Here is a 27164-nt window from a genome sequence, read left to right as displayed (position 1 = left end):
TAACGGAGAGCAACCTCCCCCATTCGTCATACAATCAAAATAAAAAAAGGGAAGGTTCGTATGCTGCCATGGATTGGCATCAGGAAAGGAAAATTACGGTAAGTATGATACAATTTTCTGTTTTCCTGACGCCAACATGGCAGCATACATAGCTAAACAGGGATGGCTAAGCTACAGTCAGGTCCATAAATATTGGGACATGGACACAATTCTAACATTTTTGGCTCTATACACCACCACAATGGATTTTAAATGAAACAAACAAGATGTGCTTTAACTGCAGACTGTCAGCTTTAAATTGAGGGTATTTACATCCAAATCAGGTGAACGGTGTAGGAATTACAACAGTTTGCATATGTGCCTTCCACTTGTTAAGGGACCAAAAGTAATGGGACAGAATAATAATCATAAATCAAACTTTCACTTTTTAATACTTGATTGCAAATCCTTTGCAGTCAATTACAGCCTGAAGTGTGGAACGCATAGACATCACCAGACGCTGGGTTTCTACTGCAACTGTCTTCAGTTCCTGCTTGTTCTTGGGGCATTTTCCCTTCAGTTTTGTCTTCAGCAAGTGAAATGCATGCTCAATCGGATTCAGGTCAGGTGATTGACTTGGCCATTGCAGAACATTCCACTTCTTTCCCTTAAAAAACTCTTTGGTTGCTTTTGCAGTATGCTTTGGGTCATTGTCCATCTGCACTGTGAAGCAGCGTCCAATGAGTTGTGAAGCATTTGGCTGAATATGAGCAGATAATATTGCCCGAAACACTTCAGAATTCATCCAGCTGCTTTTGTCGGCAGTCACATCATCAATAAATACAAGAGAACCAGTTCCATTGGCAGCCATACATGCCCACGCCATGACACTACCACCACCATGCTTCACTGATGAGGTGGTATGCTTAGGATCATGAGCAGTTCCTTTCCTTCTCCATACTCTTCTCTTCCCATCACTCTGGTACAAGTTGATCTTGGTCTCATCTGTCCATAGAATGTTGTTCCAGAACTGTGAAGACTTTTTTAGATGTCGTTTGGCAAACTCTAATCTGGCCTTCCTGTTTTTGAGGCTCACCAATGGTTTCCATCTATGTGGTGAACCCTCTGTATTCACTCTGGTGAAGTCTTCTCTTGATTGTTGACTTTGATACACATACACCTACCTCCTGGAGAGTGTTCTTGATCTGGCCGACTGTTGTGAAGGGTGTTTTCTTCAGGGAAAGAATTCTTCGCTCATCCACCACAGTTGTTTTCCGTGGTCTTCCGGGTCTTTTGGTGTTGCTGAGCTCACCGGTGCGTTCCTTCTTTTTAAGAATGTTCCAAACAGTTGTTTTGGCCACGCCTAATGTTTTTGTTATCTCTCTGATGGGTTTGTTTTGTTTTTTCAGCCTAATGATGGCTTGCTTCACTGATAGTGACAGCTCTTTGGATCTCATCTTGAGAGTTGACAGCAACAGATTCCAAATGCAAATAGCACACTTGAAATGAACTCTGGACCTTTTATCTGCTCATTGTAATTGGGATAATGAGGGAATAACACACACCTGGCCATGGAACAGCTGAGAAGCCAATTCTCCCATTACTTTTGGTCCCTTAACAAGTGGGAGGCACAAATGCAAACTGTTGTAATTCCTACACCGTTCACCTGATTTGGATGTAAATACCCTCAAATTAAAGATGGCAGTCTGCAGTTAAAGCACATCTTGTTTGTTTCATTTCAAATCCATTGTGGTGGTGTATAGAGCCAAAAATGTTAGAATTGTGTCCATGTCCCAATATTTATGGACCTGACTGTATATAATCAAACTGCATTACAATGGACATGGAAGCCTAGACTACCATTCTGTTGAAGTCTATTGACGTATAAGCCCCTGGATCTTCCCTGTAGCGCCTGAGGTAGGTGCACTGTGGTAACTAGCCTGCTGCTATGCAAAACTCTTCATAGACATTTTGTATGAGCTGCCACGAATGTACAGATGGACCTGGCTGAATGAGCCTTTACCACTTCTGGAGGCTCTTGCCTGGCTGCACTATGTTTTCAGGATGACCTTGACACTCCAAGATGACAAGGTTTACTGCATCTTCCTCCTCTGAATTTGCCTGATGGAAACACGAACAGCCTCCCAGAGGATTTAAACTAGGAAGCATCTTAGATACCTGGTACATCCAGCTTGTGTAGGTTAGGTACCATCTGTGCCAGAAAGGATGGAATCACCAGTTTGTAAGATGAAAACTGAAGCCACCTGGGGACAAAGGTCCTCGAGGGGCATAGGCCCCAACTTGTTCAGAAGAAAGAAGATGTAGGACTCTGCAGCTTGAAGCGCTTGCAGGTCCAAAACTCTGCCCCCTGAAGTTATCGAGGGACACTGCTTCTTGGGTGACGTCCTACGGAAGACTCCTTTCTATTGTTGCAAACAGAGACCTGGTAAGGAAATCCAGTGCCGGAATAAAATCCCACAGGGGAAAGGTTTTTCCTCCGCAGCGCAAAGTGTCAGGACCAACCTCCTAATGCTTCCCTGGCAGCTCACGCTCAGATTCCACGATGAAGCTGAAATGGGTGAAATTTGAGCCCTTGCAGAACTAGGCTGAGTCCCAAATCCAGATCTATGTGAGAAAATTATAGCAACTGGGCGACCACCGGGTTGCTAGGATCAAAATCCTGCTCAGCTGCATAGACTGTGAACTTATTCCAGACTTACAGTAAATGGCATTTGTTGGCATCCTTCCTGAAACCCTGCAGGATTTACCACTGAAAGAGGATGGTTCTAATCCTTCAATCCTTCCCTCTCAATTTCCAATCCATCCTAGGCCAGGTGTTGTGGAAACACTGGTAGCTGAAGTGCTTGGTCCAGACTCCACTTCCATGGCTATGGCAAAACCCAAACCTGCAGGTTAATCGGGCATGCGTGTTTATCACAGTGAGACTCTCAGAAAACAGTCCCCCCTGGAACTTCCCACACTGATGGTCCCTACCTGAGCACATGGAGTTCTTGGTTATATGGCAGAAGGCTCACGTTGGAGCAAGGATGTCAGCACTGCACAGAAAGTAAATTGAAAGACTCAGAGAAAGAAGCAAACAGATCATAAACATGTGGCTGATCACCTCCCTCCCCCTTATAATCTGTAGCATAAGCAAGGGAAAACAGAAGATGTTTCCAGTGCAAACCCACCTTGCAGCTACGTGGGCCTGGACATGCCTTAACCATTAGCCGCCCGGCCTATAGCCGTTTGGCGGCTGCAAAAATACTTTAGCTTTCCGGGGTGTACGCCATTTGGCGTCCTCCCGCACATGCGCGGTTGCAGAGCGGCGCGATCTGTCACTGGCCGTGTACCTCGGACACGGCCGATGACAGATCTGAGTACCGGCCCCCGTTGCCGGTACCATGTGACCTGCTGTGATCAATCACAGCAGGTCACATGACAGTTGTATACAATGGATGGCTTCATTCATGCCATCCATTGTATACTAGTGCCTAGCTGTGAATGGTCACAGCAGGTCACATGCACATGTCATGTGATTAGCTGTGGCCAAATCACAGCTAAGCACAAAAAAAAAAAAAACCTGAATGAATCGATGTCATTCAGGTAAATGATTGCTTATAGCAAAGTCATTCTTTGCTTTAAACAAATTGTGTAAAAAAAAAAAAAAAAAAAAATACTGATCACTTCCCCAAAGTAGTACAGTGTTACTATGGTAACATTGTACTACTTTGGTCATAGTAAAATATGAAAAAAAAATCTTAAAAAAATAAAAAAAATGTAATAAAAAAGTAAAAATAATAATAAAAAATATATTTTTTTTTCATACTGTCACCAGTCAGTGTCCCTGATCACCGCCATGCCAGTTATATGATGACGCTGTACTGCACTGGTGACAGTATGTAAAAAAAAAAAAAAATAGTGAAAATATTTTTCATTTTCCAAAAAATGACAAAAAAATACAACTTCAAAAAACTCGCCATGCCTCTTATGAAGTACGTCGGACTGTCTACTCTGAAAAAAGGGGTCATTTGGGGATATCTGTACTATTCTGACATTCTTGAACCTCAAGAAATTAGATTGGCTGTCAGTACTTCAGGATTGATCAATAATCAGATCTATACCATAGTTTGTGAACTCTATAACTTTCCTACAGACTAAATAATACATCCTAATTTGGGTTATTTTCACCAAAGACATGTAGCAGAATACATCTCGGCCTAAATTTATGAAGAACAATTATTTATTTGTAAACTTTTATAACAGAAACAAAGAAAAACGTGTTTTTTTTTTCAAAATTTGTTCTTTTTTTGTTAATTTAGCAAAAAATAAAAACTCCAGCGGTGATTAAATACCACCAAAAGAAAGCTCTAGTTGTGTGAAGAAAATGATAAAATTTTAGTTTGGGTACAATGTTGTATGACTGCGCAATTGTCATTCAAAGTGTGACAGCGCTGAAACCTGAAAACTGGCCTGGGCAGGAAGGTGTAAAAGTGCCCGGTATGGAAATGCTTAACAAACATGGTCGCCATAAGAGGCCCTCTCCACAGTGTATGTCTGGATCCCATAGAGACCGGTAACAGCCACAAACCCCGAACCGAATCGTGTGCACAAGCTGGTCACAGGTGAAAGGAAAACTGCTGACAAAAGAAAACCCCTCAAATGACTCTCATGAAGACAAAAAGGAATAGCACTGACCTGTGGGAGAAAAGAAAAAAAGAGGCAGCACTAACTCCAGCCCCATGATCCTGATCAGGTGTGCAGAGAACCACATGCAGCATGGACTGCAGCAAACAAACACCATCTCAGGTGCAGCACATGAGGTTCCAATGTCTCTGGTTAGAGAACTACTCAGTCCCAAAAGACCACCAGAAGGGGCTCCCCACCTTGTTGGTGCATTTAGCAACCTAAGATGCAGGACTGCGCCTGGCAGAAGCTGAACCCAGACAGACTCCAACTCAGTTGGCAGGTAGGGACTTAATGCAACATCAAAGTCTTGCAGGTGTAGATCTTCAGGACAAAAAGGAGAATGGGGGAGGTTGCTCTCAGACCTTTATAGATATACACAGGTCCTGTGGGTGGATATAGGAGCGGAGCTATATCACATGTATGCTGCCATGTTGGCGTCAGGAACAGGGGTTAACAGCATTTTGCAGATAGAAAAAAAAAAAGATGCCAATAATGGCATGCTACATTCCCATAGACCTAAGTGCAAAATTGTGCCCCATAGACTTCAATGTAAAATTGTGTCCCATTGTCTTCAATGCAAAAACGCTCCCTAGTGACTGCAGTGCAAAATTGTGCCCCATAGACTTCAATTCAAAATCATGTCCCATAGGCTTCAATGTAAAATCGTATCCCATAGACTTCAATGCAAATTCGTGTCCCATAGGCTTCAATGCAAAATCGCACCCTATAGACTTCAGTGTAAAATCATGTCCCATTGTCCCAATGCAAAAACGCCAACTAGTGACTTCAATGCAAAATTGTGTCCCATAGACTTCAGTGCAAAATTGTGTCCCACAGACTTCAATGCAGAATCGTGTCCCATAGACTTCAATGCAAAAACACACTCTATTAACTTCAATGCACAAATGCTAGCTACATTATTGAATTATTTTTGTTTTCATTTTAACCATTTCCATACCGGGCACTTTTACCCCCTTTCCTCCCAGGCCAGTTTTCAGGTTTCAGCGCTCTCACGCTTTGAATGACAATTGCGCGGTCATACAACATTGTACCCAAACTAAAATTTTATCATTTTCTTCACACAACTAGAGCTTTCTTTTGGTGGTATTTAATCACCACCGGGGTTTTTATTTTTTGCTAAATTAACAAAAGACTTTTGAATTTTGAAAAAAAAAACACGTTTTTCTTTGTTTGTGTTATAAATGTTTGCAAATAAATAATTGTTCTTCATAAATTTAGGCCGAGATGTATTCTGCTACATGTCTTTGGTGAAAATAACCCAAATTAGGATGTATTATTTAGTTTGTAGGAAAGTTATAGAGTTCACAAACTATGGTATAGATCTGAATATTGATCAATCCTGAAGTACTGACGGCCAATCTAATTTCTTGAGGTCCAAGAATGTCAGAACAGTACAGATATCCCCCAAATGACCCCTTTTTGCAGAGTAGACAGTCCGACGTACTTCATAAGAGGCATGGCGAGTTTTTTGAAGTTGTATTTTTTTTTTTACATAATTTTTTGGAAAATTGAAAAATTAAAAAAATTATTTTCACTTTTTTTTTTTTTACATGCTGTCACCAGTGCAGTACAGCGTCATCACATAACTGGCATGGCGGTGATCAGGGACACTGACTGGTGACCGTATGAAAATATATATATATATACTTTTTTTTTAATTTTGTTTTATTTTTTTATTTTTAATTTGTTATTACATTTTTTCCCTTTTTTTTAAGATTTGTTTTTTCATACTTCACTATGTCCAAAGTAGTACAATGTTACCATAGTATAGTAACATTGTACTACTTTGGGGAAGTGATCAGTATTTTTTTTTTTTACACAATTTGCTTATAGCAAAGAATTACTTTGCTATAAGCAAGCATTTACCTGAATGACATCGATTCATTCACGTTTTTGTTTTTTTTTTTTGTGCTTAGCTGTGATTTGGCCACAGCTAATCACATGACATGTGCATGTGACCTGCTGTGACCATTCACAGCTAGACACTAGTATACAATGGATGGCATGAATGAAGCCATCCATTGTATACAACTGTCATGTGACCTTCTGTGATTGGTCACAGCAGGTCACATGGTACCGGCAACGGGGGCCGGTACTCAGATCTGTCATCGGGTGTGTCTGAGGTACACGGCCGGTGACAGATCGCGCTGCTAGCGCGAAAACTGCGCTTGCCCGGGAGTACGCCTTATGGCGTCCACCCCGGAAATCTACAGCATTTTGCCGGCCGCCAAACGGCTATTGGCCGGGCAGCTATTGGTTAAAAACTGTCCTTTTCAGTTTTGGTTTTCGACCAAGTGCATTCTGAATTTTCAGTTATGGTTTCGGCACCAGAATTTTCATTCCAGTGCACCACTAGGCAAAACACATCAAAAGCACACTGGAACGAACATGTCCTGAAATGAGTTAAACGCATCAAAAACATGCATGCAGAAATGCATTTGGAACGCAGAGATTGCGGTGTAAACCAGCCCATTCACCCCGGTCACACCGATCTGACTTTGAAATCGTGCGACTTCCAGTGAAGTCGCACAATTTCAAAGGCGGATGGTATTCCGTCTTGCAGTGCGACTTGCAGAACACAGATGTCTATGCAAGTCGCACCTAAAGTAGTGTATGCGCTACTTTAGAAATCGGTGCGGCTCCAACTAAAGCAGAATCACACTGATATGACCGCTGTAATTGCAGACAATAGGGTGCGACTTGCCATGCGATTTGCAATGTGACCGGGGTGTTAACCACTTGCCGTCTACCTGCTGTTTATAAACGGCAAGATGGTGGCACTCCAGGGGCCATTTCTAGCTGTGCGCGCTCCCTGGGAGCGCGCAGCACCGCGATCCGGTGCCCTCTGTGTCCTCCGGACACAGTGAAACACTGATAGTCGGACGGGACCTCTGTACGAGGTCCCGATCATGTGATCACTGATAGGCCAATCAGTGATCACATGCAAAGTAGTAAGCAAGATGTTACTTGTGACATCATTGCTTACTACGTGCGAAATCTGTGAATGATCACAGAGGTCACATGGTACAAGGCTATTCACAACAGCCTTGTACCATGTGACAAGCTGTGACCAATCACAGCTCACTCAGTATTTCTCAATGGCTGCAAGAATGCAGACAGAGAGAAAGAGAAATTATTGCTTTTACATCCTATATGGGTGTAAAAGCAATCACAAAAAAAAAAAAAAAAATCTTCATCACCGTCAACAGGTAGTACAGTGTCACCATGGTGACACTGTACTGCTAGGGTGACAGTATGTAAAAAAAAAACCCATAAATAATAATATAAAATCTAAAATAAAAATGTAAAAAAAAATGTTTAAAAATTATAATTTTTGGTTATAAACTAATTTGGCTTATTTTTTTTTTTTTTACTAAAAAGATAACTGAATATATTTCGGCCAAGATTTATGATAGATTATTTATTTGCAAAATTTTATAAGAAAAACACTTTTTTTTTTCAAAATGTTTGGACTTTTCATTTACATAGCAAAAAAATTTTAAATCCCAGCGGTGAATAAATACCACCAAAATAAAGTTTTATCTGTCTCAAAAAAATGTTAAAAAATTCATATGGGTACAGTGTTGCATGACCGCGCAATTGTCATTCAAAGTGTGATAGCGCTGAAAGCTGAGAATTGCCCTGGACATGAAGGGGGTGAAAGTGTCCGGTCTGGAAGTGGTTAAAGAGCTTGTAAAGTGTCCTTGGTGACTTGTACCTATAGCTAAGATTACAATACAGCTGAATGCTTTGGTTTCTCTCTCTCTCTCTCTCTCTATTTGGAATTTTTATTATTTTTATTATTATTATATATATATTATATAGTGCTGCCAATTTACACAGCACCTCACATATATTATAAGGCTCAGATGGGCAATTGAGTTAGGCCTGGCAGGAGCCATGAACACTAAACCTCGGCTTCGACTCTTTGTTCCTTCTCCCTGATATCCCTCTCATACCTCAGGTGAAATTTTAAGGAAACCGCAGCACAGGTTCTATCCCCGCTATCTTTATTATCTTTTCTCCTTCTTGCCTATTTGTATGCCTCATATTCTCCATAGTGGTTTAAATGCGTTTTGGCATTGTTTATTATGGGAGCTTTAATGATATGTATATTGAGGGAGCCTTGTCATTGATATTTTTTTCCTGACGTTTTTCTTTCCGATATACACTCACCGGCCACTTTATTAGGTACACCTGTTCAACTGCTTGGTAAGACAAATTGCTAATCAGCCAATCACAATGCAGGAACTCAATACATTTAGGTATCTAAATATGGTGAAGATGACTTGCTGACCGAGCATCAGAATGGGGAAGAAAGGGGATTTAAGTGACTTTGAACGTGGCATGGTTGTTGGGGCCAGACGGGCTGGTCTGAGTATTTCAAAAACTGCTGATCTGCTGGCATTTTCACGCACAACCATCTCTAGGGTTTACAGAGAATGGTCCGAAAAAGAGAAATATCCAGTGAGTGGCAGTTGTGTGGATGAAAATGCGTTGTTGATGTCAGAGGAGAATGGGCAGACTGGTTGCTGCGACATTCAGATGGTAGGGTCAGCATTTGGCGTAAACAACATGAAAGCATGGATCCATCCTGCCTGGTATCAATGGTTCAGGCTGGTGGTGGTATAATGGTGTGGGGGAGAGTTTCTTGGCACTACCAAGGTGGACTCAATAGTGGCCGGTGAGTGTATATTGTTTTGATGATGGTGTCACATTGATATGATTTGGAAGATGTAATACATGAGTGTAACGGTTTTTTTCTTTCACTGCCATGAACTTCTTGTCTGTATTTTCTTTCTGAGGCAAAACTTCAATAAAAAAAGATTATCATAAAATAATTATTTGCATGGCTGCATCCGCCACTCTAACACCAGAAATAATTCCCTTATTTTTGGAAATTGCTAAATTGGTGATAATACTTTGGTCTGGGTACAGTCCGGGTTTGCCCACGGTCTGTGTCTGTTTTCTGTTATCCCGGGCTGTACCAGTCTAGCGCACACATAGTTCCCCGTCCTCTACTTTATATTAGAAGCTGCTTACATGACATGAGATTACAGCGAATCGAGCACGCCGCCATAAATCCTGATTTCTGACGCAAAACGAATGTTATACAGTGTAACCAGTGTATAAACTGAACATCTCCCAATGTCAATATTTCATTTAATAATATTTAGTTTGTTTCTTTTCACTACATATAGCAAAGTATATTCTGACTCAAGGAAAATAAAATAGAGCATAGAAGAAATGACCCATGAAGCTCAGCAGCTCAGCGAAAAAACAAAATCTATTGCCAAGCCAGACTAATGCTCCTCCGTTGTATTTTTTAGATTAGGCTTTTTGTTTTTGTTTTTGGATAGTGATTTCTTTAGTTTCTCCCAAGATTTATACTTTCTTGAAGGTTGAGACCACATTTTCTGTGCCTCTAATTTTTTTTTTTTTTTTTTTTTACAACTCTACCTCTTAACACGTCTGAATGGTGTGTGCCTGCCTAAGTACAGTGGGGAAAATAATTATTTGATTCCCTGCAGATTTTGTAAGTTTGCCCACTCACAAAGAAATGAAGGGTCTATTGTTTTTATCATAGGAGTATTTTAAATTAAAATGATGCAAGTGTTAGAAAATGAATTGCAGTTCAGTGAGTAAAATAAATATCTGATCCCCAAGCAAAATGAGTTCGTACATGGTGGAGAAACCCTTGTTGGCAAGCACAGAGGTAAGATGCTTCTTGTAGTTGGTTGCCAGGTTTGTACACATCTGAGGAGGGATTTGGTCCACTCTTCATTACAGATCTTCTCTAAATCCTTTAGGTTTCTTGGCTGTCCCTTGGCAACACGAAGTTTCAGCTTCCTCCTTCATTTTCTGTAGGATTAAGGTCTGGAGACTGGCTAGGCCACTCCATGACCTTAATGTGCTTCTTCTTGAACCACTCCTTTGTTGCCTTGGTGGTATGTTTTGGGTCATTGTCATGCTGGAAGACCCATCAGTGACCCATCTTCAGTGTTCTGACTGAAGGAAGAAGGTTCTCATCAAACATTTTCCAATACATGGCCCCGTCCATTGGTCCCTCAATGCCACAAAGTTGGCCTATACCTTTTTAGCAGGGAAACAACCCTAAAGCATAATGTTTCCACCTCCGTGCTTGACTGTAGGGATGGTGTTCTTAGGGTGATAGTCAGCATTTTTCTTCCTCCAAACATGGCGAGTCGAGGTAATGCCAAAGAGCTCAATTTTGGTCTCATCTGCCCACAGCACTTTCTCCCAATCCTTCTCTGAATTTAGATGTTGATTGGCAAACTTCAGATGGGCCTGTACATGTGCCTTCTTGAGGAGGGGGACCTTGCGGGTGCTGTAGGATTTCAGTCCATGGCAGCGTCTTGTGATACCAATGGTTTGTTTGGTGACTGTGGTCCCAACTGCATTGAGATCATTCACAAGCTCCTCCTGTGTAGTTCTGGGCTGATCCCTCACTTTCCTCATGATCACCCTTACCCCATGAGGCGAAATCTTGCCTGGAGTTCCAGACCGGGGGTGATTGATGGTTATTTTGTATTTCTTCCATTTGCGAATAATCACTCCAACAGTTGTCTCCTTCTCATCAAGCTTCTTGCTGATGGTCTTGTAGCCCATTCCAGCCTTGTGCAGGTCTACAATCTTGTCCCTGATGTCCTTTGGCAGCTCTTTGGTCTTACCCATGGTGGTGAGGTTTGAATAGAAGAAAGAGATTCTGTGGACAGGTGTCTTTTATACACATAACGAGTTGTTGTCGTTAGCAGCACCTTCTTAAATTGACAGGACTAATCTGTGTACCACATGAGCACATATCCAGTCTGTGGGAGCCAGAATTATTGTTGGTTGGTAGGGGATCAAATACTTATTTTACTCACTGAACTGCAACTCAATTTGTATCATGTGTTTTTTCATGATTTTTGGTTGATATTCTGTTTCTATAATTTAAAATCCAAATATGATGAAAATTATACACCCTTCATTTCTTTGTAAGTGGGAAAACCTACAAAATCTGTAGGGGATCAAATAATTATTTTCACCACTGTACTTCCTCCAAACTCTTCTCCAGACTGACAGGGCTTTGGTGTTGGAACTTTACTTAAAGTACAACTTCACCCAAAAAGTGAATTCAGGCTGGTTCACTCCCTAACCCCAGGAAGGGAGAATTTTTATCACTACCAGCTCCTACTTCAGCAATGATGTCCCTTGCCCTACCCCCTCTTGCAGCATCCTAGGATATGTCCCTGGAGGCTGCAGGACCATCAACAAAGCTCTGCACAAGCTTGCACATGCACTGTCAGGGATCCAGTGTTCTGCAGCGATACGCCGGGCGGCGCATGCGCAGAACACCGACACGCTCTAACCGGCGAGCGGCGGGACCTGGGCGATCGCGGCAACAGCGACGGCCGCGCATGTGCACTCGTGATCGCGGACACGCGCCTGGCACCAATGACAGCGCAGGGCGTGCTATTTAAACAAGCCAGAAGGTTTGTGCATTGCTATTTGGTCTTATTATCTGTTCCTGTGATCTGTTCGTGAAGCTTCCTGTTGCCGACCTATGCTTGATCCTGACCCTGCTGATTGTCTCCTGCTTGACCCCTGGCTTGACCTGACCACTCTTCTGCCTGCTCCTCCTGTTCCTACCTGCCCGTTAGTTGCTGAACCCGGCTCGTGACCTGACCATTCTCTGTCTGCTCCTCTGGTACCTCGCTGCCCGCACGTTGCCGACCCGGCACGCCTGACTACGCCTTACCTTACACTGACCATCCATCCATCCCACACGGATCAGTCCCTGCTGCCAGGCCTGTCAGCCTCTTCACATCAGACTATTCCCCGCACACCTCTGATGGTACCCTCTACCATGGCCGGATGTACTCAGGGGTCGCGACCTGGTCTCAGTCTGCTCCAAGTCCATCCCCACCATCAGGGGCCCTGGTGAACAAGCAGACTGGAACCTCGCGCTGTGGGTAGCTAGAGATACCACCAGGTGGTGGCTGACATGCACAATGGGGAGCCAGCTGTGGTTCCTCAGGAAGCCACAGTCCGCTCCGGTATCCAAGATAGGGTAGGAAGAACCAGTTGTGGGAGGACAGCACTGCACCTTAGGCACTGATAAACACCTGATTTTTTTAAAAGTTGGCAGCCCCACAAAGCCACATACTTGAGCTCCGAAAGATATTACCCCTTTCATGACCAGGGCATTTTATTTGCTATTCGTCACTGCGCTACTTTAACTGGTAATTGCACGGTCATGCTACAATGTATCCAAATGTAATTTATATCTTTTTTCACACAAATACAGCTTTCATTTAGTGGTATTTGATCATCACTAGGTTTTTTATTTTTTATTATGTAAACAATAAAAGACCCAACATTTTGGAAACATTTTTTACTTTCTGCTTCAAAACGTATCCAACAAATTTTTTTTTCAAATGTAATTTCTGCATGAATTTAGGCCAATATGTATTTTGCTACATGTATTTGGTAAAACAAAATCTTAATAAGTGTATATGGATTAGTTTGTGTGATAGTTATAGTGTCTACAAACTATGGTGTATATATATTGGAATTTTTAATTAATCATACTTTTTCTAGTAATGGTGGTGAGCCGGTGATCAGTGACTTATATTGGGACTGTGATAGTGCTTTGGGCAATCTGACACTAACTGAGCCCGGATGGTAGGTTGGCAAAGTGACTAACCGACACTGACATCACCAGTGACACTATATCCAGTGCTAATACTATACACTGTCACTGTACTAATGACACTGGCTGGGAAGGGGTTAACATCAAGGGGTTAAGTGTGTGCCTTATAAGTGTGAATGTGTGCTGTTTTTTTACTAAAAATATGTTTGTTTCTTCACACTGCTTTGCAGGGAGAAGAAACAGACACAGATCGTTCCCTCTGTACAGAGCCCTGTGTGTTTGTCAGCACAGAGCTCTGGGCTATGATCAGTGGTAATGGGGGTGTGCTTGCTCCCTGAACACAGAAGAAGGGAGCAATGTACAGGTATGTTGCTGTGTCTATATGAGCCGCCTGCCCGAGGGGGTGCTGGAACATGTTACACCCTAAAACGAGTACAACATGTTCTAGCATGCATTAATTTCACAAGAATAATATATTCTAGGTCTGTTGTACTAAGAAAATTACAAAGAGCTATCACCGCCGAGGTCCTTCTGAAAATGCTTTTTCTCTGGCTATAATACCAATTTGCAGCATCTGTGCAGGTTAGAATGAGCTCAGAATCCTGTTCAACAGTCATGCTGTAGGTCGGTGCCCACAGGGCACCGAAGGCACTAGATCAGCATGACAGCCAGGCACCTAGCATTTATGGAAGGAAAGGTTGGCAGTAGTGACTTCTATATGAACTCGGTGCAGGTTTCCTTTTATCCGTCATTTCACAGATTTCCTAAGACTATATGGGAGCTATGACATGGTTCTCTGCTCTTGTCTGGCACATCCAGACTACCCTGTAAACCTTTCCGCAGCTGCAGAATATCTGGCGATCCATGACTCCTACAAGTGGAGTTCCACCTCGGTCAATGTCAGGTGACTCAGAGATGCTTTAGTATTGACTGCGTCCAGGGGCGGACTGACAACTCATGGGGCCCCTGGGCAATAGGGGATCATGGGGCCCCTGTGTCCTTCCCAAACTCAAAAAAGCCTATGAAAAAGGTACCAGGGGCATCTCATGGGGCCCCCTACTGCTCGAGTTTCCAAATGGTCAGTCCACCCCTGACTGCGTCAGACTACAGAACAGGGGTGGACTGACAACTCATGGGGCCCTCGGGCAATAGGGGATCATGGGGCCCCTGTGTCTTTGCCCAAACTCAAAAAAGCCTATGAGAAAGGTACCAGGGCATCTCATGGGGCCCCCTGTTGACTCCGGGCCCCCTATTGACTCCGGGCCCCCGGGCAGTGCCCGAGTTTCCAAATGGTCAGTCTGCCCCTGACTGCGTCAGACTACAGAATGACTTGGACCGATGCTAGATTTGTCTTATGCACAATACACAGAAGTCTCAATGAGCACACTATGGCTGCAAACCTTTTCTGTTTATTACTATTTTTATCATTATACAACTCTGATGTAAGATAGTGAAAGAGGCAAATTAAAAAGTCACAGGACCTGGTGTAAAACCTGCACAGACCCCTCTTACTGTATATCTCATATCAAAACCTTTTAGCTCTTGTCAGCCCCCCCTTGTAATAGTAATAATGTTAAATTAAAAAATATAATAAAATAAAAAATCCTCTGCTTTCAGACAATATATAATGTATTGGGGTTTTAAGTGCATAATTCATCGCATGTGTAAGAAAACGGGAAAAAATAATAGTTTTAGCATTGAAAAGGTTTATACACAATTGCTATATATATATATATATGTGTGTGTGTGTGTGTATATATATATATATATATATATATATATATATATATATATATATATATATATATATATATATAATGTATGTATGTGTGTGTGTATATATGTATGTGTATGTATGTGTGTGTGTATATATGTATGTGTGTGTGTGTGTGTGTGTGTATATATGTATGTGTGTGTGTGTGTGTGTGTGTGTATATATATATAAATATATGTGTGTGTGTGTATGTATGTATATATATGTATGTGTGTGTGTATATATATGTATGTGTGTGTGTGTGTATATATATATATGTTTCATTTTATAAAACAATAAGTGTAAGTACTCAGAGCAGGGGAGGGAGAACACAGTGCAAGGAGCCAATCGGTTGTGTGGCAGTGCAAGGGGCATGCTAATTGCCGAGTGACAGAGAGATGAGCTGATCAGTTTGCTGTCTCTTCCTTCACTGTCCCATCACAGGCTGGGGGAGGAACAAGTAGAAATCACAGGACCCCCTAGCAACATTTGTAATGGGCCACCCAACAGCCGGTGTTCATGGTGCAGAAACCAGCTGTCATAGTTCATATTCTTAAACCAAGAGGTAAGGCAAAAAGTAATGGTCAGTAGGTAGAACAGATGTTTCAGTGTCAGTGGTCAGTAGGGGGAACACATACCCTGTGCCACTAGTAAGTAGGAAAGAAAAAGGGCTGTCTGTCAGAAAAAAGAAACGCCCCCACATTTGGTGATTTGTAAGAGGAAATAATTGCCCTTGTGTCAGTAGTCGGTGGTAGGAAAAAAACGCCTTGGTGTCAGTGTTTAAAGCAGTGGTCTCCAGACTACAGCCCAGGGGACGAATGTGTCCCTTTCCATGCCTTTATCGGGCCCTTGGGGCTTTATTCCTCCTACTGACATAAACAATGCGGCAATAATTCTCGCACTGATACCAACAACGGGGCACTATTCCTCCCAGTGATACCAATGATGGGGTGCTATTCCTCCCACTGACACCAATGATGGGGCGCTATTCCTCCCACTGACACCAATGATGGGGCACTATTCCTCACACTGATACCAACGATGGAGCACTATTCCTCACACTGATACCAACGATGGGGAACTATTCCTCCCACTAATACCAATGATGGGGAACTATTCCTCCCACTGACACCAACGATGGAGCACTATTCCTCCCACTGACACCAACTATGAGGCAATAATTCCTGCATTGATACCAAAAGGGGGGCACTATTCCTCCCACTGACACCAATGATGGGGACTATTCCTCCCAGTAACACCAACAATGGGCCACCATTCCTTCCGCTGACACCAACAATGGGGCACTAATATTTCTCCTAATACCTAAGATGGAACATTGTTTATTCCCACTGATGCCAGGACAATTTTTTTACTCCCATTGGCCCCAGTTAAGACCCCCCGAACCCCCCCCCCAAAGCCTGAAGCACAGCAAACCACCCCTTTGTTTAGAAAGTTTAGAGACCCCTGGTTTAAAGGAAAGAAAAATTCCCTGGTGTTACTTGTCAGTGGTAGGAAAAATTCCCTAGTTGTAGGTAAAAATTCCTCATGGTGGTCAGTAGGAAAATAAAATGTTTTGTCATACGTCAGTAGGAGGAACAAATGCCCTGTAGTCGGTGGTCAGTAAGAAGAAGAAATACCTTGACGCATGTGATCAGTAGTTGGAAAACATGCCCCCACATCAGCGGTCTGTAAAGGGTAAAAATGTACCAGCATTGGTCATCAATAGGAAGAAGAAATGCACCCAATGCAGAAGGCTGCGAGGGACTTTGGGGGGCTGAGGGGCTCTGTGAAGAGGCAAGGTGGGAGGATGGGGTTGTTGTGGCTGGCAGAGGGCATTGTGAAGCATTATTCCAGCATTGGGCACCCACTGCCACTCTGCAGAGTGTCCTGGATGCTAGGACACTGCAAGGGGAACATCTTTCAGTCCATCACTCATAGGTTTAGGGGTTGCACTCAGGCCCCATAGCCACTGTGTGAGCCACTATGGTGGTAGGTCAGCCAGTGCTTGTAAGAGTTATTTTACTGCAGCAATAAAACCATCAGTAGTGTTGTGTGACAGAGCTGTGCAAATTTCAGAGCTGAATGGACAGGAATAAAATCCTTTGTCAGGTAATGCAGCTCCCTTTATATGTATTTCTTCTGTGTATTTAGCTGTTTGTCAGGGGGTCATTTTTAAGAAGATTCTACATAAGAAAAGTAGGAGATTATGGGTACAATGTGCAGATTTGGTGTCGGGAGTCCAGTAAACCCAGGTGCTCCTGGGCAGTGCTGACCACATCATGACGTCTGTAAATTTCAGCCCATTAGGAGATAAAGTAGTGCTAGGCCTATTCAAAATATAAAGCCTTGGATGGTGTTTATACAACCAAAGAATGTGATGAGCTTCACCCTCTGTGGTCCTCACAGAATAACACAGAAGACTTCATCCAGCTGAGGAGAGTTTACAATGCTTGATTCATGTCAGCCTGGGTCACGCTCCCCATGACAACCAATGCCCAAACTTCATATGTTCCTTCTCTGTAAGAGATCATAGCGGGTGCCTGTGTTTTGACAGAACCAATCCGCTCATATTTTTTAGGGGTCCCCAGATAGAGGTCCACATCCAAGAACAAGTACGTTCTCCAAAACCGCACATTTTCCCTTTTTGGTGGACGAGTGCAAAAACATGTACAGTATGTGTAATGTCCGCTTATCCATGGGTAAGATGTCTGTCCTAATGACACTGTATTGGCCATAAGGCAGTTATGGATTTGTAGATGTAGTCATAGACTGGCCATAGCTGGACATAATTAAGCTCTGAGAGTGATTACAATTCTCCGCCATGGTCGGCGAATAGAAGTGAAGGATGGGGACCTCTCACAGGGAGCTTTTCTTACAAGGTGGAGCTTTTCCCTGTGCAATAATCGTTAGCGCCTCCAGTAAATCAGCGATTGTTGGTGCAACTATGTCCTGCAGTATATCAGTGATTGTTGGGGGGGGGGGGGGGGAGAGGGATATGCTGCATTGTTATCAGTTAGTGTTCCCAGCTATCTCTTGAAACTACACTCTTTCATTGTAGGGAGGTGAGCAAGGGGGAAGTGTTCTATAGTTTTTCAATACTTCATGTCTTAGGGTGGTAACATTAAAATGCTTGCAAAGGCCGAATGTTTTTTTTCTTAATGCATTCTCTGCATTAAGGTCGAAAACCTTCTATTGTCAACTCCCCCCCAGCCTCCAAATACTTACCTGACCCTGATCCCAGAGCAGTGGCACTGTTTTCTCTCTCTCTTACCTCACTGGACTCCGTGAGAGCAGTGGGAGCCATTTGCTCCTTCTGCTGGTAAACAAATCCAGTGACCAGGCGGTGGGGTCAAGCCACACTGTGTGTGTCAATGGACATACATAGCAGGGCTTGGCATTGAGTCTGTGCCTGTGCCACCATAGGAAGCAGCTTCCTGTGGTGACATATGGAAAAGAGGAGAAGCCCAGAGCCTTGGCGGGGGACTTAAGGAGAGGAGGATTAGGGTTCCTCTGTGCAAACCATTACACAACACAGGTAAGTATAACATGTTTGTTATTACAAAAAAATTACAATCACTTATATCCTCCATAGCTATAGTAGAGTAATACAGCCTTGTCACCCTAGGACAGAAAATGCGTTACTGGCAGGAAAAAAAATGAATCAACCACCACATCTAACCAGTTAATGCTCAACTAACAAGAATATATTACAGGTTACTAGTCCTAAGATTATAGTGATAGTCTATTTAGTTGTGCTTTAACTGGTATATTAAAAGAGAATTATGGCCAAAGCCTGTCTGACCACACTTCTCTTGTGGGTCACTTACTTCTGCTCTCCTATGTCCCAGAAGGAACTGACAGTGGGCTGTTGCCTGCTGTCAGCTGACATGGCAGAGCCACTCCAAGTTTTGGGAGGATCCTGACCATATTGTCGGGATCCACCCAGCTGCCTGATTGACAGATGACTCCAAATATCAGCACATGGCTGAGAGCTGAAGGCAGCTGCACCCGTCCCTTCCCCAGCTCTGCGCTATAGCGAGCACTGGAGGGGTATATACTTTAACGTATATGTAAACCCTGGTAGATGGTTTGATAAATATACAGTGGAATGTGTTTTCTTTTACCTGTTTATGAATTGTACAAATATTAGGATAAAAAGGAAACTACACAAAATTGTGCTCAAATTACCATATATTTTGCTCCATAAGACGCACCTAGGTTTTAGAGGAGGAAAACAAGAAAAAAATATTTTGATCCAATGGACTGCACACATAGTACAGGAAATGACCAATGACTGCGGATGTACTACAGGAGATGACCAGAGACTGCAGACATAGTACAGGAGATGACCAGAGACTGCAGACATAGTACAGGAGATGACCAGAGACTGCAGACATAATACAGGAGATGACCAGAGACTGCGGACACAGTACAGGAGATGACCAGAGACTGCAGACACAGTACAGGAGATGACCAGTGACTGCCTACATAGTACAGGAGATGCCCAGAGACTGCGGACACAGTACAGGAGATGCCCAGAGACTGCGGACACAGTACAGGAGATGCCCAGAGACTGCGGACACAGTACAGGAGATGCCCAGAGACTGCGGACACAGTACAGGAGATGCCCAGAGACTGCGGACACAGTACAGGAGATGCCCAGAGACTGCGGACACAGTACAGGAGATGCCCAGAGACTGCGGACACAGTACAGGAGATGCCCAGAGACTGCGGACACAGTACAGGAGATGCCCAGAGACTGCGGACACAGTACAGGAGATGCCCAGAGACTGCGAACACAGTACAGGAGATGACTAGAGACTGCGGACACAGTACAGGAGATGACTAGAGACTGCGGACACAGTACAGGAGATGACCAGAGACTGCGGACATACTATAGGAGATGACCAGAGACTGCGGACACAGTACAGGAGATGACCAGAGACTGCGGACACAGTACAGGGGATGACCAGAGACTGCGGACACAGTACAGGGGATGACCAGAGACTGCGGACACAGTACAGGAGATGACCAGAGACTGCGGACACAGTACAGGAGATGACCAGAGACTGCGGACACAGTACAGGGGATGACCAGAGACTGCGGACACAGTACAGGGGATGACCAGAGACTGCGGACACAGTACAGGGGATGAACAGAGACTGCGGACACAGTACAGGGGATGACCAGAGACTGCGGACACAGTACAGGGGATGACCAGAGACAAAAAATCCCAAATTAGTTTAACCAAAAAGTATAGTTTTTAAAAAAATTTTTTTAAGTTTTTATATTCTTATTTATGTTTGTTTTTTGTTTTTTTAACATATTGTCACCATGGGGACACTGTACTACTTGTGGGGGGTGATGAAGATTTTTTTTTTTTTTACACGGATTGCTTTTACACCCTTAAAGGCTGTAAAAGCAATCATTTCTCCTTCTCTCTGGCTGCATTCTTGCAGCCATTGAGAACTACTGTGAGAGCTGTGATTGGTCACTGCTTGTCACATGGCCAATCAGTGATCACATGGCCGGGACCGCGCACAGAGGTCCCGTACGACGATCGGTGTTCCACTGTGTCCGGAGGACACAGCGGGCACCGGATCGCGGTGCTGCACGCTCCCAGGGAGCGGTCACAAACTGGGCGGGGAGGCCACCCGACCCTGCACTGCCACCGTCTGGCCGTTTATATACAACGGCCGGACGGGAAGTGGTTAATTCGATGCACAAATGTACATGGGTGCTTAGCGTACTGTATCTATGGAGGAGCAGTATTGCTACCTTGGGCCACGAAGTGTGTTTAGACTACAGAACACCTCCCCCTCTTCCTATCTTCATACTATAGGTTTTCTGTAATTTCTCAGGAACCCACTGCTTAGTATGTTGGAGTAATGCATGCACCGTGTGCCCTGAGCGAGCGTTGTCACCCTACGACAGCGCATTATTAGGTATCCTCTAAATCTGAGCCAGTGAAGATGCCAAGCATTCCCTGGTTCCAGCCCAAAGAAGTGTGCCTTCAATGAGCTAATCACAGCTCGTCCCCTTCTGATCAGAGAAATTCATCAGAAATGCCTAGGCATGCCAAGTGAACTTTAGAACTAATGTACGTTCCCACATATGGTGCTCGGCAGGCTGATGTACGTAAATGACGGAATCTGAATAAATTGTTACCGGCTCTCATGTTTTTAGACTTCATCATCATAAAACCGTAAGTGTTGTTTATATTTTATTTCCTTCGCCGGCCGCTCAGAGGGCTCTGCCAGTGAGTAAGTGGTATGGGAAGTGATACGCCGCGGCTGTGTTTGGCATAGTTGTGGTCAGTGACAGTGACGGCACATTCCAAGACTGGCACCTCTTACTCAGCACCGGTCTGTAAACTTTCTTCAGTCACTGATCAGACGTCAGATCTCAGCTGCACCTCACATATACCCATCCCTGTCCCTGATTCAGCAAACCAGGCAGGATCTTATTCAAAAGGAAGGCTATAGCATATCCCAGGAGCCAGAGGTAAAGATGAGTGACATCACCTGTGCCTAGGCAAGGGGGCCACAAGCCGAGGTGTCAGGCAAGTATTTCCTTCTTCTTCTCGTTTCATTGTTTTTTTACTTTTATTTTTTACAGCGGGGTGCTTTCTGTAAAAGCAAAACTAGTTTTTTTTCATTTTGAATAGTGAGGGTTATAACCCCAGATTTTTTTATTTACATTTGGATCCTGTTGAGGATGATTCCAGAGTTCACCAGAACTAGTGGCCCCGTTAGAAGAATTATTCCTGATCTGGTGAGAACCCAAAATTTGGGATTTTTCTTTCACTCTCGGTGATAACGGTCACCAGGACAGATAGAGAGGTGAATCTGCCCAGTGGGGTCACAGACAGCAATAAAAAACCTAATGGGTGTGCTAATCCCTCTCCAGTCTATTTAGAACCTAAAGGGGAAATATATATAAATACTGTGTGTATGTATGTGTGTGTGTGTGTGTATATATATATATATATATATATATATATATATATATATATATATATTGTGACAGTAGGCAGGTGAAATCACCTGGTTGCGTCCTGGATGGACGATACATTAGTCCGAGGTTCAGACTTTATGGGGATTTGTTCCACTAGAGGGAAGTGCTGAGTCCTTGAGCACTGAGGTAATGAGCCCAGCTGAAGGTAGTGGGCTCATTAAGGCTGGTATAAAATTTCGAAGCTTGCTTAGGGAGTTGCTCCAACCTGGAACCAGATCTGTGCCTGAACTGGCTGGGGAGCAAACATCTTCTCTGTGTGCAGGGAGACAAAAGCCTGTGTGGCTAGCCTCCAACTACTAGCAACTAGGTATAGCATCAGGCTGTACCTAGTGGGTAGCTAGGGAAAGCTGTTGGTACAGTAAGTAGCCAAGTTGGCCAGGATTTAATTTGATGTTTCTTTTTGGTTTGACATTTTCTGTACATTTTGTAAATAAACTGCACCTTTTTGTTTTTTCACCTCCACTGTTGTTGTGCTGTGCCTGTCTTTTTGTGTTGTGCACCCATCCAGGGGGTCACGCACACCCACTGCCGAGCTAATCCCGTTACAATATATATATATACATACACACACAGTATCTCACAGAAGTGAGTCCATCCCTCACATTTTTGTAAACTTTATTATAGCTTTCATGTGATAACACTGAAGAAATAACTCAACACGCAGCCATTAATGTCTAAACCGCTGGCAACAAAAGTGAGTCCACCCCTAAGTGACAAGGTCCAAATTGGGCCCAAAGTGTCAATATTTTGTGTGGCCACCATTATTTTCCAGCACTGCTTTAACCCTCTTGGGCATGGAGTTCACCAGAGCTTCACAGGTTGCCACTGGAGTCCTCTTCTACTCCTCCATGACGTCATCATGGAGCTGGTGGATGTTAGAGACCTTGTGTTCCTCCACCTTCCATTTTGAGGATGCCCCACAGATACTCAATAGGGTTTAGGTCTGGAGACATGCTTGGCCAGTCCATCACCTTTACCCTCAGCTTCTTTAGCAAGGCGGTGGTCGTCTTGGTGTGTTTGGGGTCGTTATGTTGGAATACTGCCCTGTGGCCCAGTCTCCGAAGGGAGGGGATCATGCTCTGCTTCAGTATGTCACAGTACATTTTGGCATTCATGGTTCCCTCAATGAACTGTAGCTCCCCAGTGCCGGCAGCACTCATGCAGCCCCAGACCATGACAATCCCACCACCATGCTTGACTGTAGGCAAGACACACTTGTCTTTGTACTCCTCACCTGGTTGCCACCACACACACTTGACACCATCTGAACCAAATCAGTTGATCTTGGTGTCATCAGACCACAGGACTTGGTTCCAGTAATCCATGTCCTTAGTCTGCTTGTCTTCAGCAAACTGTTTGCGGGCTTTCTTGTGCATCATCTTTAGAAGAGGCTCCTTCTGGGATGACAGCCATGCAGACCAATTTGATGCAGTGTGCGGCGTATGGTCTGAGCACTGACAGGCTGACCCTCCCAACCCCTTCAACCTCTGCAGCAATGCTGGCAGCACTCATACGTCTATTTCCCAAAGACAACCTCTGGATATGACACTGAGCACGTGCACTCAACTTCTTTGGTCGACCATGACGAGGCCTGTTCTGAGTGGACCTGTCTTGGTAAACCACTGTATGGTCTTGGCCACCATGCTGCAGCTCAGTTTCAGGGTTTTGGCAATCTTCTTATAGCCTAGGCCATCTTTATGTAGAGCAACAATTCTTTTCTCAGATCCTCAGAGAGTTCTTTGCCATGAGGTGCCATGTTGTACTTCCAGTGACCAGTATGAGAGAGTGAGAGGGATAACACCAAATTTAACACACCTGCTCCTCATTCACACCTGAGACCTTGTAACACTAATGAGTCACATGACACCGGGGAGGGAAAATGGCTAATTGGGCCCAATTTGGACCTTGTCACTTAGGGGTGTACTCACTTTTCTTGCCAGCAGTTTAGACATTAATGGCTGTGTGTTGAGTTATTTTAAAGGGACAGCAAATTTACATGTTATACAAGCTGTACACTGACTACGTCACATTGTAGCAAAGTGTCATTTCTCCAGTGTTGTCACATGAAAAGATAGAATACAATATTTACAAAAATGTGAGGGGTGGACTCACTTCTGGGAGATACTGTACATACACACACACATATAATATATATATATATATATATATATAAATAAAAAAGAAACTTTAAAGCAGAGTTCCACCCAAAAGTGGAAGCTCCTCTTGTTTGCCCCCCCCCCCCCCACTGCCATATTTGGCACTTTTTCGGGGGGGAGGGGGGGACGGATGCCTGGTACCTGCTTCCACTTCTGGCTCAGTTCACCGTGGCGAAGTGAGTCGGAAGTTCGGCCCTCTCCTTCCCCTTCACAGGTCCCAGAAGACTTCCGGACCAATTGAGATGCGCAGTGGGCACCCAGCTCTGGAGCCAAAAGCTGTCACAGCCTGGTGCCCACAGTTGTGATGCCGGCGCCAGGGAGAGAAGGAGAGAAGGGACGGTGTGGGTGAGCACGTTGCTGGACACCGGGACAGGTGAGTGTGTGTTTATTAAAAGTCAGCAGATACAGTTTTTGTAACTGCTGACTTTTAATAAACTAAAAAATGACTGAAAATTCTGGTGCAGCTCTGCATAGAAACCAGTCACCTTCAACATTTTGTCAAAGCTTAATTGAACAAGCTGAAGTTAGAAGCTGATTGGCTACTATGCACAGCTGCTCCAGATTCTGAATGCTCCAAATTTCATAAATCTGCGTTTTTGCGTTCGGTTTCATGCTTCCCTCATGCATTTCCAGATCCTCTTCATAGCTCTGCAGCCCATTTCCAAGAACACTTCAGTACTTGAAACTCCGTTACAGTTCCAAGCTTTGTCTATTCATGATACATCTACTGTCAGCGGCCACGCCGAGCACTTATTTGTCACAGTGATCTCCCGCTGGCTGGCAGTGTTGATTATTCGGAGCAGGGAATGGGCTCTCTATGGAGAGAAAACATCACGAGGCACCTGTATACACAAGGAAGATTATTTAATGAGGCAGCTGTGAAGAGCAATGGTGAGATAAAAGATCACGAATGCCAACACGTCCTGTTGAAGGGAAACAAAAATGTTTTCAGCAAGCAATGGAGGAGCGGATGGAAAAATTACCCCTCGAAATAGTGCATGACTTACAGAAGACATAAACCCTTACTAGAGCACATTCAGTTTGCCAAATCACAACATATCATAAACAATTGCCTTTGTTTTAGTCTCCACTAGGAGCGCATGTGACAGGGTGACAACGCAGGAGCACATTTGGGAGACAGTTATCACCCTAGACAGGAAGTACCTGAATAAGGACCTTCATGACAGGTACTCTTTTAATGAAAGCTGCAGATTTTAGAAGACTAAAAACAGCTGTTCATATTACATTAACCACTTGAGCTCTTTTTCCCCCTTCATAACCAGGCCATTTTCTGCTATTTGGCACTGCGCCACTTTAGCTGGTAATTGCTTAGTCATGCAACACTGTACCCAAATTAAATTTATATAATTATTTTTACACAGAGCTTTCTTTTGGTGGTGTTTGTTCACCACTGAGTTTTTTTTCATTTTTTATTATAGAAACGAAAAAAGACAGATAATTGAATTATGTTTACTTACTGCTATAAAACGTATCCATTAAAAAAACAAATTTCTTCATAAATTTAGGCCAATAAGTATTGAAAAACAATGGCATATATCAGGGGTGGGTCTCTGTGGCCATCCAGCTGTTGTAGAACTACAAGTCCCATGAGGCATTGCAAAACTGACAGTTACAAGCATGACTCCCAAAGGCAGAGGCATGATAGGACTTGTAGTTCACCAACAGCTAGAGGGCCACAGTTGTCCACCCCTGGCATATACACTTGAATTTTTATTTATTTGTTTGTTTTATACTTGTAATGGCGGTGATCAGAGACTTATAGTGGGACTGTGATAATGCGAAGGGCAATCTGACGCTAACTAACACTGGCTGGGAGGTGCACTAACTTCCACTGACATCACCAGTGACACTAATTAAAATAAGAAATTATATCCGCGCTGTGTTTTATGTGGATGCTGTGACCAATAGGTAGTACAAAGTGACACTAATACAGTGATCAGTGATAATGCTATACACTGTACTAATGACACTGGGATGGGAAGGGGTTAACATCTAGGAGCGATCAAAGGGTTAACTGTGTTTTTAACAAGGTGTAATGTGTGGACTAGAATTTACACAGCTATAGACTATACTGGTAATGGCGGTGATGAACGACTTATAGTGGGACTGTGATAGTGTGGCAGGCAATCTGGTTGCTAGCTGACACTGGCTGGGAGGTACACTAATTGACTATCTGACACTGCCATCAATAATGACACTAATACAGTGGTCAGGTATAATACTATACACTGTGACTGTACTGACACTGGCTGGGAAGGGGTTAACATCTAGGAGTGATCAAAGGGTTAACTGCGCCTTAAAATGTGTAATGTGTGCTGCTTCTTACTATCTGTTTGTTCCTTCTCCCTGCAGGGAGAAGAAACAAAGAGACCATTCCCTCTGTACAGAACTGTGTTGTTTGCCCACACAGCGCTCTGGGCTGTGATTGGACACAGTTGATTAGTAGGTCTAAGCCATGAAGACCTTCTGACAAAACTCTGCTGTGTCCAGTCACAGCAAGAGTTGGCCCGGGGGGGAGGGGGGAGTGTGCGCACCCAGAAGCCACTGCAGACGTACAGGTAGGTGATTGTGCCTGTATGAGTCGCCTACCCGCATTTTATTGCAAGTGGTTAAAGCGGTATTAGGCTCCATTCACACTTTGGGGTCCAAAGTCGCATGACAAGTCCCCCCCATGTTTCCCAATATGTACCATTCATATCTGTGCGACTTCAAGTTGCATCGACTTCAAAGTAGTTGCTGCACTGCTTTGGTCCGACTTTCATTGAAGGGCCATAGACTTCAATGTAAACCCTCCAAAGTTTCACCTGAATTTTGTACATGCGACTTGTGTGCGACTTTGTACAGTAGAAGCAATTATCCTTGGGCAAAGCCA

At 43.7% G+C, this 27164-nt stretch overlaps 1 protein-coding gene across 6 annotated transcripts in view; it reads left to right on the top strand.

The window, feature by feature from the left end:
* Window positions 1–27164, top strand: part of GJA5 (gap junction protein alpha 5) — a 162980-nt gene that overhangs the window by 106948 nt on the left and 28868 nt on the right. The window contains exon 2 of one of the 6 annotated variants that reach the window (XM_089691909.1): window positions 13576–13709. The exons of the other annotated variants lie outside the window; for them this stretch is intronic. The gene's annotated coding sequence lies outside the window, so the exon portion shown is untranslated. The remainder of the gene's footprint in view (window positions 1–13575; window positions 13710–27164) is intronic. 6 annotated transcript variants of the gene reach the window in all.

This window comes from Staurois parvus, unplaced genomic scaffold (genome assembly GCF_062004578.1).
Source record: "Staurois parvus isolate SC_StPar_1 unplaced genomic scaffold, SC_StPar_1.0 ptg000574l, whole genome shotgun sequence".
In the NCBI taxonomy this organism is placed as follows: Eukaryota; Metazoa; Chordata; class Amphibia; order Anura; family Ranidae; genus Staurois; species Staurois parvus.
This window is presented reverse-complemented; position numbering and strand designations above follow the sequence as displayed.